Genomic DNA, 11,869 nt, shown 5'->3' with positions numbered 1-11,869 from the left:
AAATCAAATGACTAAATACTTCGAGTAGAATGCATTGACCAATGAAATAGTGCTAGATCGACTATTCAAGCTTAAAATAATATCTATTACGAGATGCAAATTTGCCATTTTAATCCATTTTTAATCCATTTCTTCATTGTGTATATAAATCATCCTAATAAAGTCAAATGCAACTTCGCAGATGGTCTCTAATTTTCACTATACTATAAATTATTTCTCCTATTCCGCTGCAAAACAATCTTTAGTATTCGACAATGTTTTGAGTCAATCGATTAAATATTTGATGAAATAACGAAGAGGTTTACATTTCTGAATATAATTTATTGTTAAATATTAATGAAAGGAAAAAGTTTAAAAAATTACCGAAATTTGGAAAAATTTCCCTAACTATTAAATTGGTATTAGAAATTTTTTTTTGTATCGCAGTATTTTAAAAAATATCACAAAACTCACGAAATTCAGCTCTAATAATTCTCGTTAACATTTCAAAAAATACCCGAGGAGTTACATTACCACCCTTAAAATTATATAAAATTATATATGTGCCAAATTCGGTAGCATTAGGTCAAATGATCCCTCTTGTAGAATGCCAAAATTAACATTCGTCTTTATTATTAGTACAGATGCAGAAATTAGAAATAATTTGAATTTTGGGATGCATCAAATCCCTAATACAATAATAATGTTTTATTGCGCGAAAAACAAGTACTTTTTTTATTTAGCTAAAAAAGTTTTCGAAGTTCAAGGGACTTGAAATCAGTTTTAGATAAGTTCCGGAGGATTTTACAATGCCTCTGTTTTACACTTAAATTGAGCCACAATCAAGCGTACATTCGTTCAAATGAGTAAGTAAAAGAAATAAGCTTAGAAGTCAAATTTCCGAATATTTGCAATCCTATAAAGATGCTTTTTAACACTAATTAACTGAAATATTGAATAGAGCATTAAAACTGGATCTTAGTCGAACGACTAAGTTTTCAACTTTTTCCAAATGTACCATTTTCCGTTAAGCTTTTAAATATTTCTATTATATATAGATATTTAATTTACGTAGCCATATTTGTAAAATGCATCATGAACAATTCATATTTGGCGAGATTTTCTTATGAATGAAGTCTAGCTTTCAAGAACTGAACTTCTAGACTGCTTTAGTCTCAATAAAATATCGAGGTTTTTGCAATTGAAATACTCATTAAATTTCACGAGAAAGGAATTTGGCGACTGAGTTTAATTAAAACCGAGCTATATGATATTATGTTTTACAGCAAACCATATACATAAAACTAATAATCAAGCTTTGGCATTTTAAATTGGTTCATTCATCTAGCGAATGATAGCGTCATTTATTAGTAATGGTTTATTCAATAATTGCATAAATTCTGTTACATACTACATTTCCTAAAAAAGTTGTTTAAAATAATTAAAATAGCCTTTTTCGAAAAAAAAATATTATGAACGAATATTTCAGTAGAAAACTTCTTCGAATCTTCCATACATAAAAAATAATTATAGTCCATTTTTATACTTTTGCGAACTCAAAACTAAATAACTTACCTATTATTATTTAATTCAGTATTAGTGATAAACAGTTCTTGAAAAAGATATGAATATTTCTTGAATAGGGCACCAAAGAATTGAAGACAGCTAAAATATTCATTCTCAGACGAGACATCAATAGTTTACACAACGTACCCAGTTTAACAGAATTCAGAACCATTACATAAAATTCGTTAAAAGGATAACGTTTTCTTATAACGCACGCAATAATAAAATGAAAAACCGATCAATTCTTTGAGTTTTTATCAGTTTATAGGGATCTCGAAATTTCTTATGAAGCGTCCTCTTCTTCCAAAGATTCGTGCGAGGTGGCTGCACAGCTAGCGCGCACGAAGTGGAGTGCGAGATATTTTCTAAAGTTTGCTCACTTTTTGAAAATGATTCAAAAATATTTATCTAAATTCGAACCCGAAAGAAGCATATTCAATAAATATAAAAATTATTTAAAAAAAGCAATTATTACGACAAATTTAAAAATAAATCTGCCATCTTTCGTAGAAAATTAGGATAAGGTGAAACAAAGGTGCCCTATCTGCAATTATAGGTTATTACTTTATATACCATAAGCGGGATTTTCGTTTAAGGTGCATCAAAAACATGATGACCCAGTAGCATAGGAATCAATGAAGATGCACCATGGTATTGTTTGGCTCCGAATCCTAACTAATTCTTGCTAAAATACTCCGGTATAGTTTCTTTAGATACTGCAAATAGAAGGTTATGTACACTGCTGACCGTTAGAATTGCAACACCAGAAAGGAATGATCTGACAAAATCTTATAAAAGGAAAAAGAGGTTGGAATATGCAAATGATTAGCATTTCAGCGAATTTAGATGACGCGAGGGAGAAACGACATCTGAAACACTGCGTAAAAGAAAAATTGTGAAGGGGATTGCTCATTTGGAAAGCACTTTGTCAGGATGGAGTTTGCTTAGAATATCGTGTTATGCATTGAATAATAATAATAATAAATTCTTAATTGTAAGTCGAAATTCGGTAGAAGTTGGATCGTTTGCTATCGACAGCTTGGATTATCGCTCCCCGATACCGACAATCACACTGGTCGAAATCCAAAACTTATGTCATGCGAATATGGAATCAATGGGTTGTTGAGTCATACTGAAAGCCATTCAGGATCTCGATGCCTTCCATGATTAACGCCTGAGAGGACAGACGTGTTGTGTTGTAGACCTGTAAAACCGTACAACCACATTACGGATCTTTAATGTGGTTGTACGGGCATGTTTGCAGCACGCCCAGTATCCACTCGTACGGTGCGACCATTACTTCGGCTTCCCTTGACAATGCAGCATAGAGAGATGGAGACTCTGGTACGCCGAAGGAGGCAAAACTGGATACAGGACTGGAAAACCTTTTAATACCCTCTCGCTTCCAGCCGGAGGTTTGAGACGCTTTGGGAATTTTTCTTTAACGCCCGAGTGGGTCGGTTTCGGGCGCCTAATTCTGTTATAGGGGAGGTGGGTATTAAAAACGGCTACTATTTTAAGCACTCCAGGAGGTCCGAATTATCTCTGACGATCGCCGCTTTTTCATAGAAGATTCTCCTGTGCCTTAAGGTGGTAGAATTTGTGTGTGGGAGGGGGATTCACTAAATAGGTTGATTGCACATATTTTGTGTTTTGATTTTGTTTTTCAGTTTCTATTTCTAGTGGTTTGATTTGTAGTTTCTATTTTCACCCGTTGTTATCGCAGAATTGAAAGATTTTAAAACTATTTATAAAAGAAATTTTCCACTGAAATTCTCTGCTAACGATGAATGATATATTAGAATACCGACTTCGGATAAGCATCAGAAGTTCTTTTCAATATTAAGACTATTCTAATGATATAAAGGAAAAACTATTGCATTGACACTGCCGCTTATTTACATTGCAATTTTCTCACAAATTGAGTAGCGACTATTGTTATTGTGATGAAAAGTCGTTTTATATTCCCATCATCTTATTTTATCATCAAAGGACCTTCGTAATTTTTGATGCCGAGTTCAAACTATGGTTTTCAAATATCATTAAAAGCCTCCAAAGAGATTGGGGTTTTTTTCCCCCTCCTTCATAGAGTGAGATAAGTTATATAAATGCCGAGTTCCTTGTACGAATACTTTTCTGAAAATATCTCTTCAGTTGTGAATTTCTACTCTTTATTTTATGTACAGTGAATCGGTTATTGTATAATCAGAGAATTTGTTTTATTTAAAAGCTTATTATTTCTTTATTATGAGTAAAATTAAACTTGAATTCACTGGTGAAAAAAAAAATTAAAAGAATTTTACGCTACTGATGAAAGCGACAGTTATCTGTCAAACGAAGATGATGGTTGGTCAAAAAATGTTTTATCTTATCGTTTGAAATATTTTCTCAAATTTCATTTATTTTTCTTATTTTATTGTAAAATGAAGTTTTCAAATCATCTCGTCTATTTTTTAAATTTTTAATGTAAAAAAAATAAGAAGTAATATATGGCATATTGTCTACGATTGACAAACGATTGCTTTAATAACATTTTAAAATTTTAATAAAAATAAGTTAAAAGAAAAGGATTATTCTTCCATAGATATGTGTCCCTACTTTTATTTCAATGATTGATAAATGATTTACTAAAAATTTACGCCTGCTTCGTAAATTTGTGCAAATTTACTCATGCGTAAATTTGCGAAATCTTAATATGGGACTTGAGTTCAATATTTCACTTATTTATTTGTAATAAGATCTTGTCTTAAAAATACTGTAGAAATCTTAAAATAACAAATTACAATCAGAAATTCTGCGTGAAAATTTAGCATGACGGTTTTTACTAAAAAAAAGTAATATTTATGATGAACTAAAGTAAAATGTTCAGGCTGAAAACTGGAGGATTGTATTTGCGAAATATATTTCACTGAGTAATTTTTTTTCCGGATTTCATTGAACAATTATCTGTATGTTAGTATTAAATGAAGTTTAAAAAACATGTTATCTCCTTTATAGAATTGCTTTGATAGATGAGATATAATAACGTTTGACGTAATGTAGTCTCTAGGTTTGATAAAAATTTTAAAAGATAAATAAAATGAGTTGCAAAATAAAGATTTTTGTAATGAATATCTTTCATCTATTATTTTTTTGATGATTTAAATAAAACAATAATGCGTAAATTTTTGAAAACAAAATGTGAAAACTACCTTAAAAATTAATTAAAAGCCTTAACAATATCTTTAGATTAGGATCGAAAATTAAATTAATATTTTATATTCAAAAATTCAATGAGCATAACAGTTTCTATTTTTAAAAAATGTAATACTGAAGATAATAATAATAATAATAAATCTTAACTGAGTATTAAAAGAAGTACATAGTATATAATCATTTTCGAAATGTCTTTCAAGGTGCTATTTTCACAATTTTTTTTATTCAACGGATGTTTTTATTTCAGTATTAAATGAAGATTTAAAACATTATTTCGTCTATTTCTGAATTGCATTGTCATCAATACTATGTAAAAAAATATCTTAATAGTATTGATATATATATACTATGTGTGTCATCCCTTATGTAAAAAAAAAAAAAAATACATACTAATACGTGATTTATTATTTAATTTTTCCAAAAAAAACTTGAATTAATATTCTAAAAGTCTGTAGAAATTTAGATGAAAAATATTGATATTAAGGTCGGTTTTTATTTCAATTATTTAAATGGTTTTGGAAGTCTAAAATAAAACTCGCTTCACACTAAAAAATACCAATGAATTAGAATGAAACACATAGGCCGGTAGTAAAGGCAACTCGTTTCCTGAAAAAAGCAAGGCAATTGGTGAAAGTAGAACGACGTCAGATTTATTACTTCGGCCCACAGAGAGTAACTGACCTGAGCTCCCCTGAGCTTGAAAGAGTTCATGTCTCTCAGCGAGACGCTGAGAAAGTCTGGAAGTTAAAGGGCGTGCCGCTTGAAAAGTGCTTGGATGTTAAAGATTTAAAGCCTTGAAAAACTTTTCGTACATTGACTGCGTAGTATTTTTGCTTCCCATTTGAAGAATGTGTTAATAAAATAAGAGATTAATTTCTAATGTTTACATTAGTTAATGGAAAATAAATAAAGAAACAGAGATAAACAAGTTCATAATATTTTGCAAATACAAAATTAAATTGAAATTGGTAGCTAAATTTTATTGGTCGTTTCTTTAGGATATTTACATCAAATCACAGAGTTGCGTTCAATCTACGACACAAAGGTATCGATTCGGGGAAAAAATCAAGGTTTAAAAACTCATTTGCTTATTTTTTTCAAACAAACAAACAATATGGGTTTAATTGACAAGCTTTCAATCTTTAATCTAAACGAATAATTATGTTCAAATTTTCCCATCAAGGTGAAATATAGCTTGGGAAAATTTGTATTTAGATTATTGTTATTATGATTTATCCGATTTGATCTGGAAATAATTGTATGAAAAAATACATTGCAAATATCACAGTAGCGAAAAGTACTAATTATTATTTTAAGAAAGACTCAAGTACATGGTGTTTTTTTTTTAAACTGACGGTACTGGAAGACCTCTGTAGCTCGAACTATTAGCCACAATGCCAACAAATTTTGGGAAAAAAGAATCCGCGAAAAAAATTTAGTTCGGAAAGTTGCCGATAGGGGGAATGTGGTGCTTTTGATCTAAATTTTAACTATTTAACTGCATGATAAAAGTTTAAAAAAACTACAGTAAACAGATAGATGAATAGCAAAAAATTAATTTTTTCACAAATGTGCTTTATTCGAAAAAAAATTCTGTAAACGGTTACAAATTAAAGAAATAGAGGAGATTCTATTGGACTTCCTTTTTATTCTTTGTTCTTTTGTTTTTATTCAGTAGAATCGCTTTCCAGGGGAAAACATCGGCTAATTTTAATAAGACCTCAATTTTCTTGGACTAAGCATTGCATTCTGTACACCGTACTCTCTACAGTCATTATTTATTCACTCTGTCATCATATTTGCCTTAGAAGTGTTCCACAAATACTTTATTATTTTGTTAAAACAAACCCGCTAAAACTAGCTACCAGAGCATCAATATCTTTTACATCCAAGGTAGTTACCTATATGCTTTTCAATTAATCAATTCCATTTCAAAAGATTGTTTTAATTTTAAGATGACTAAGGATTCTATGTATATAATTTGTTGCAAATTTTATATTGCAGAAACGAGATTCATTAAGCTTGCTAAGTTCATGAAACTTGACGTACGATAGTGATTTCCATGTCAATGTACTAACACTAATAGAAACTTCGAAAGACGGAACTGATGTTAGTAGATACTTGCAACACCTTTTTCCAGTACCATCGAAGTTGTATGGGTCTAATACTTATTACTTTAAAACTGATCTTGAAATCCATGAAAGGGACGGAAATGGTGAACAGAATGTGTCAGAAAGACTTGCGTCAATAGGAGGATAATATGGAACCCTGGTGTGCAGGCTCATAAAAAAGACCGTTGTACGTAATTCATGACAACCTGAAAATGGGGTCGAACATTCTAAAAGTCATAATTTTTTTTGACAAACACTCTTTGATTTACGCGCTTAGACACATGCATTCTTCTAAGTATAAAATAAGATCTATATAATTAGGAATCACATTATTCAGAAATAAGAATTAATTTCATAAGAATCTTTATTTTCTTTTTTTATTAATTTTTAATATATAATTCAATATACTAAATTCTAAATTTATCATTATTATTTAAAACTTCTCTTTTCGGGATCAAATAATTCAACGGGAACATTAATAATATTTAAATGTAATTAAATCGCTGATGCATAACATATATAAGGGATTAAGTATCACATTGCGGCAGAAATAAGACGTATTATTTAAATAGCCTTACACATATTTTATTCTTTATGTACATGAATAATCCAAGTGGTAACATATTCTATGACATCAGAAGTCATTAAAAACGTAATTGTCCATATCTTCTAAACGTACATTTGTCTTTCCACAGTACTGTAACTTCACTTTTTTATTTTTCATGTAAATTGTTCAAATTATAAACATAATTTTTTCACCTTAACCCTCAACAATGGAAGAAAGTCACGTGATTCAATTATAGATGGAATAATGAAAGCGGTTTGAATTTCATAGCAAAAATAAAATGTGAAACTAAAAGTTTTGCTAAAAGTATTTTTATAAAATTTTCAAAATTTAGGTAGCCGTTGCGTATTAATAAAATGGGTGTTAACAACGATGTAAGCTATTTAGAACGTTAAAAATGACGCAGAACTACATTTTTAGTATCTTTAATAACTTTCAACATAATGGTAGTCTGTATTAAAAAAAATAATTACATCTTTTTTTAATATGGATATATATATATATATGTGTGTGTGTGTGTGTGTGTGTGTGTGTATTAATTAATAAATTTAATTAATAAATTTTAAAAAAATATAATTTTCTGAAGAAAAAAAAGCCTATAAAAACATCGCTTAACCTCGTTAAATTGATACGCAGATTATCGAGATACATTTTATCATTTAAAAAACAACACATCGATTGCAAATTTTTTTTAAAAAATAATATTTTGTAATAAAATGTTTTAGTCATAGATGTTCAAAAACTGACTTCGCTTTTTTGTTTATTCCAAGAGGCATGAGTTTTCTACCATTAGCAAACTATTGATTCAAGTAAATAATTTTTTGGAATAAAAATTTGTATTGAAATAATGAAAATTTTCAAACGTGGATTTGATAATAAGATTACTACATCATTTCCTAGAATTTCTTTCCTTGATCATGCTATTTAAGTGTTTCTTGATGAATAAATTTACATATATTTTTAAAAATCATTTTTCTAATTCATATCCAAGACATCGGACAGTTCTATTTGTGTGTGTGTGTGTGTTTTTAAGAATTTGATTATAAGAGTTAGCAGTTTATTTCCATCGTATTAAAAGCTGTATAATAACTTCAAGCTATTAACGTCAGTGGTTCAGATTTTTTTTTTTTTTTTTTTTGTTATTTGCGTGTAATGACAAAGGATTATTTGACTCTTTCTTTCCTGCAATTTGAAGGTTTTCTCTTTGTTTAGGTTGCGGTTTACTTACACACGGGAAAATTACTTCCATTTGTAGAGTCTATAGTTTTTCTCAATGTTGATGAGCCTGGCACAAACAGGTATTGGATTCGCAAAATAACAAATAAATAAACATAAATAATCTTAATATTTAATATCAGATTTGATTTAAATTTATTTTATTCAAGTTTTACCTTATTTAACAAAAAATGTGATTTTTTTTAAAATTTTAGATCTTTGAGATGTTTTGAGACACATGCTAATAACATACCTATCTATCTATATCTATACTTATAATAAAGCTCAATATGTGTGTTTTGGTGCTCTATAGGTCACACCGTTTGATATAAAGCCCTCAAATTTGGCATAATTTGGAGGTCAAAAATGTGTACCTTGGAGCGATTTTTAAAAATTTTTTTAATCAGAATTTTGATTAATTAAAAATTAAGCGAAATTTTGAAGTTTTTCCGCTATAACTACCAAAAATATTGCAGCTCATAATTCATATTTAAATCATATTGAAGATCAAAAAATATTCTTTTTAATGATACTAATGTTTAAACTAACTAATTAAATTTCCTTTTTTTTCTGCTTTAAATAACTTCTTACATAGTTTAATCAGTTATTTAATAACTTGATTTTCTTCCATTTTTGAAAACTAATGAAGAAAGAAACAGAATACCTGAAAAGATAACGTACAGTTAGAAAATAGATTACTTTTCCAGTTATGGTTTAATGGCTCTATGATACCAGGAGACTGGAATCTACTAGGTGGGTATCGTACAAAGAACAAGCGCTTTAAGTCTATAACAAGTTGATACTTAAAAATATACTATGAAAAGAACCTTGGACAAGTTATACATAAGAGATTTAAATAAAAGAAAACACAATTACTTTTCAGAAGAATTAGTTCATTACTCGATGCAACAAGAATTATAAATGAATCGAAGCGATATATATCTTCGGAAAGATGCGCTTTCATTAAAAATATACTGCTTTCTTAAAAATAATTTTTAATGGTTTTTGTATAATTTTTCATGAATGTATTAATTAAGAATGCAATTCTTATTTACCCCGAGATGACAGCAGAAAATATCCTAGGTAGTGCTGCCATCTATAGAATTTAAAGAAGAAAAATTGATATTCTGAGTGTAATTTTTAAAGTTATGCTAATCATTTTCAATTTATATTAATAATTATGAGGATAATGATTTGTTACATCTAGAAGCTAGTAATTAATAAAAATAGTTTGAAATAATCTACAAAACTGTCTCTTTACATAAAAAGACAAAAATAAATTTTTGATATAATAATATAAAACCGTATATTATACAAAACTATTCATAGCCGAGTATTTTGAAATTACAACATTTAGGGTAAAAAAAAAGAAACATTATAAAAATACACTTTTTTTTCTTCATGAGCATAAGCTATGTATTTTAAGAGATGTTAGAGATGATAATTTAATGTGCATTTTTTACGACAGATAAATATTTTTTCTTTATTTAACGCTTATAGATTTAAGGTCCATTAGATGTTAGAAGTCTAAAATAGTTCCTTAAAAATATTATTTAAATTTGAAATAAATTTTATATTAATATATTCCCAATGATCAAATGTAAATAAAAATATATTTCTAAGAAAATATATTTTTGGATTTGATGAATCAAGAAGAAAAAAAAAATGAAAATAGAATACTTCTATAGTCGAGATATTCACTAAAAATTAATTCACAAAGATTTAAATTTTCTGTTTAGTTTTTAAATTTGAATTCTTTTTTGTTTTTCATTTAAACTTCTAAGATAATTCTCATTTATTTTAGGAATTGATGTTTTATTTATTTAGCTATCATTTACGTCATTAGAAGTTTCAGATTGTAATGAAACATTACTTAAAACCGCATAATTACGTCATAAATGAGAGTTTAAACTCTTCTGACGCAAAAGAATGTTAAAACCAGTTTTCGATTTCATCCTATCGTCTTTTACCATTGCAGTTCTGAAGTTTACGGCTGCCATCTGTTGGTCATTAATGTAACTATTTTGAAAGTCTAATATCTTGTCTTGTAGTAGTTTTCCCAATGTTCACTTTTTATTTGTATGCCACTAAAAATTTGTTTGTTGATATGATTCTTTTATTGATTCCGCAAATATCTATTAAACTTTCTTTATAAAACTATAAATATAAAATGAAAAAAAAAATACTAAGAATAACAAATAAATCTTAAAAAGAAGAAGGAAACAAACTTATTTTTATCCTTCTTATATTTCTTTACTGCGAAACAAAGGGAAGAAGAATTAATTAATTAACTGTGAAATAAACACAGTTAAGCATGATGCATTGACAAAAAATCTACCGTTTTTGTATTAATTTCTTTGCATATTTTTCTAATCAGAGCCGAATTTATATTCCAAAGCAGCATTTCAGATCTTGAACGATTAATCAAAATTTGTATGGCTTAGCATGTAATTGTATTCATTATTTGTAATAAAACTGCTCATTCATTTATGGAAGGGATGAAACTATAATATCTATATTTGATAAAAATATGAGTCAAAATAAAAATATGGAACAGAGTATATTTTCCAGGAATTAAAATATTTGGAAGTAATTTTCTAGGAGAAATTTTGTATCCACGGAAAAAAATATATATATTTGGTGATATTAATAGTTTTTTTGAAGAAAAAAAGAGGGTTATTATATAACAGACATTTTTGATCTTTAGACAAATAAAAGGACTATAACCCATTGAATTCCTCCATGAAAATAGTTATAGCATATATGATATAATTATATTAGTTATTATAATATATGTAAACATCCCTTCAGCAACTTTCTATAAAAGGTATCAAGTTTTTTTTAGATTTCATAACTTTTCTTTATTTCTTTTTTTTTTAATTTTTTGGAAATTTTGATTATAAACATATAAAAACCTTCAAATATTAAAATTTTTTTGGTCTATCTAATATGTAATGTAAATATTAAAATTCTATTATATATTTCAGAATTAGTCTTTAAAGAATTTTTTTTTTGCAACGAAATATATATTCTTAAATTATTATTATTATTATTTGCATGGAGAATTGACTGAAGTGCAAAATAAAAAAAAAGTTTTAGCTCACGAAATAATTTAATCTTTATAATTTATTATTGTGGTGGTTATATTTATCATAACAGATAAAAATTAATTCAAAATGTAAAAAATAAAATAAACGTACTATTATTTTAATAACTTTCACTTGTTTCAGAGGTTTCG

Source organism: Argiope bruennichi, chromosome 3, assembly GCF_947563725.1.
Source record: "Argiope bruennichi chromosome 3, qqArgBrue1.1, whole genome shotgun sequence".
Taxonomy (NCBI): domain Eukaryota; kingdom Metazoa; phylum Arthropoda; class Arachnida; order Araneae; family Araneidae; genus Argiope; species Argiope bruennichi.
The sequence above is the reverse complement of the archived record's forward strand: the minus strand, read 5'-3'. Positions refer to the sequence as shown.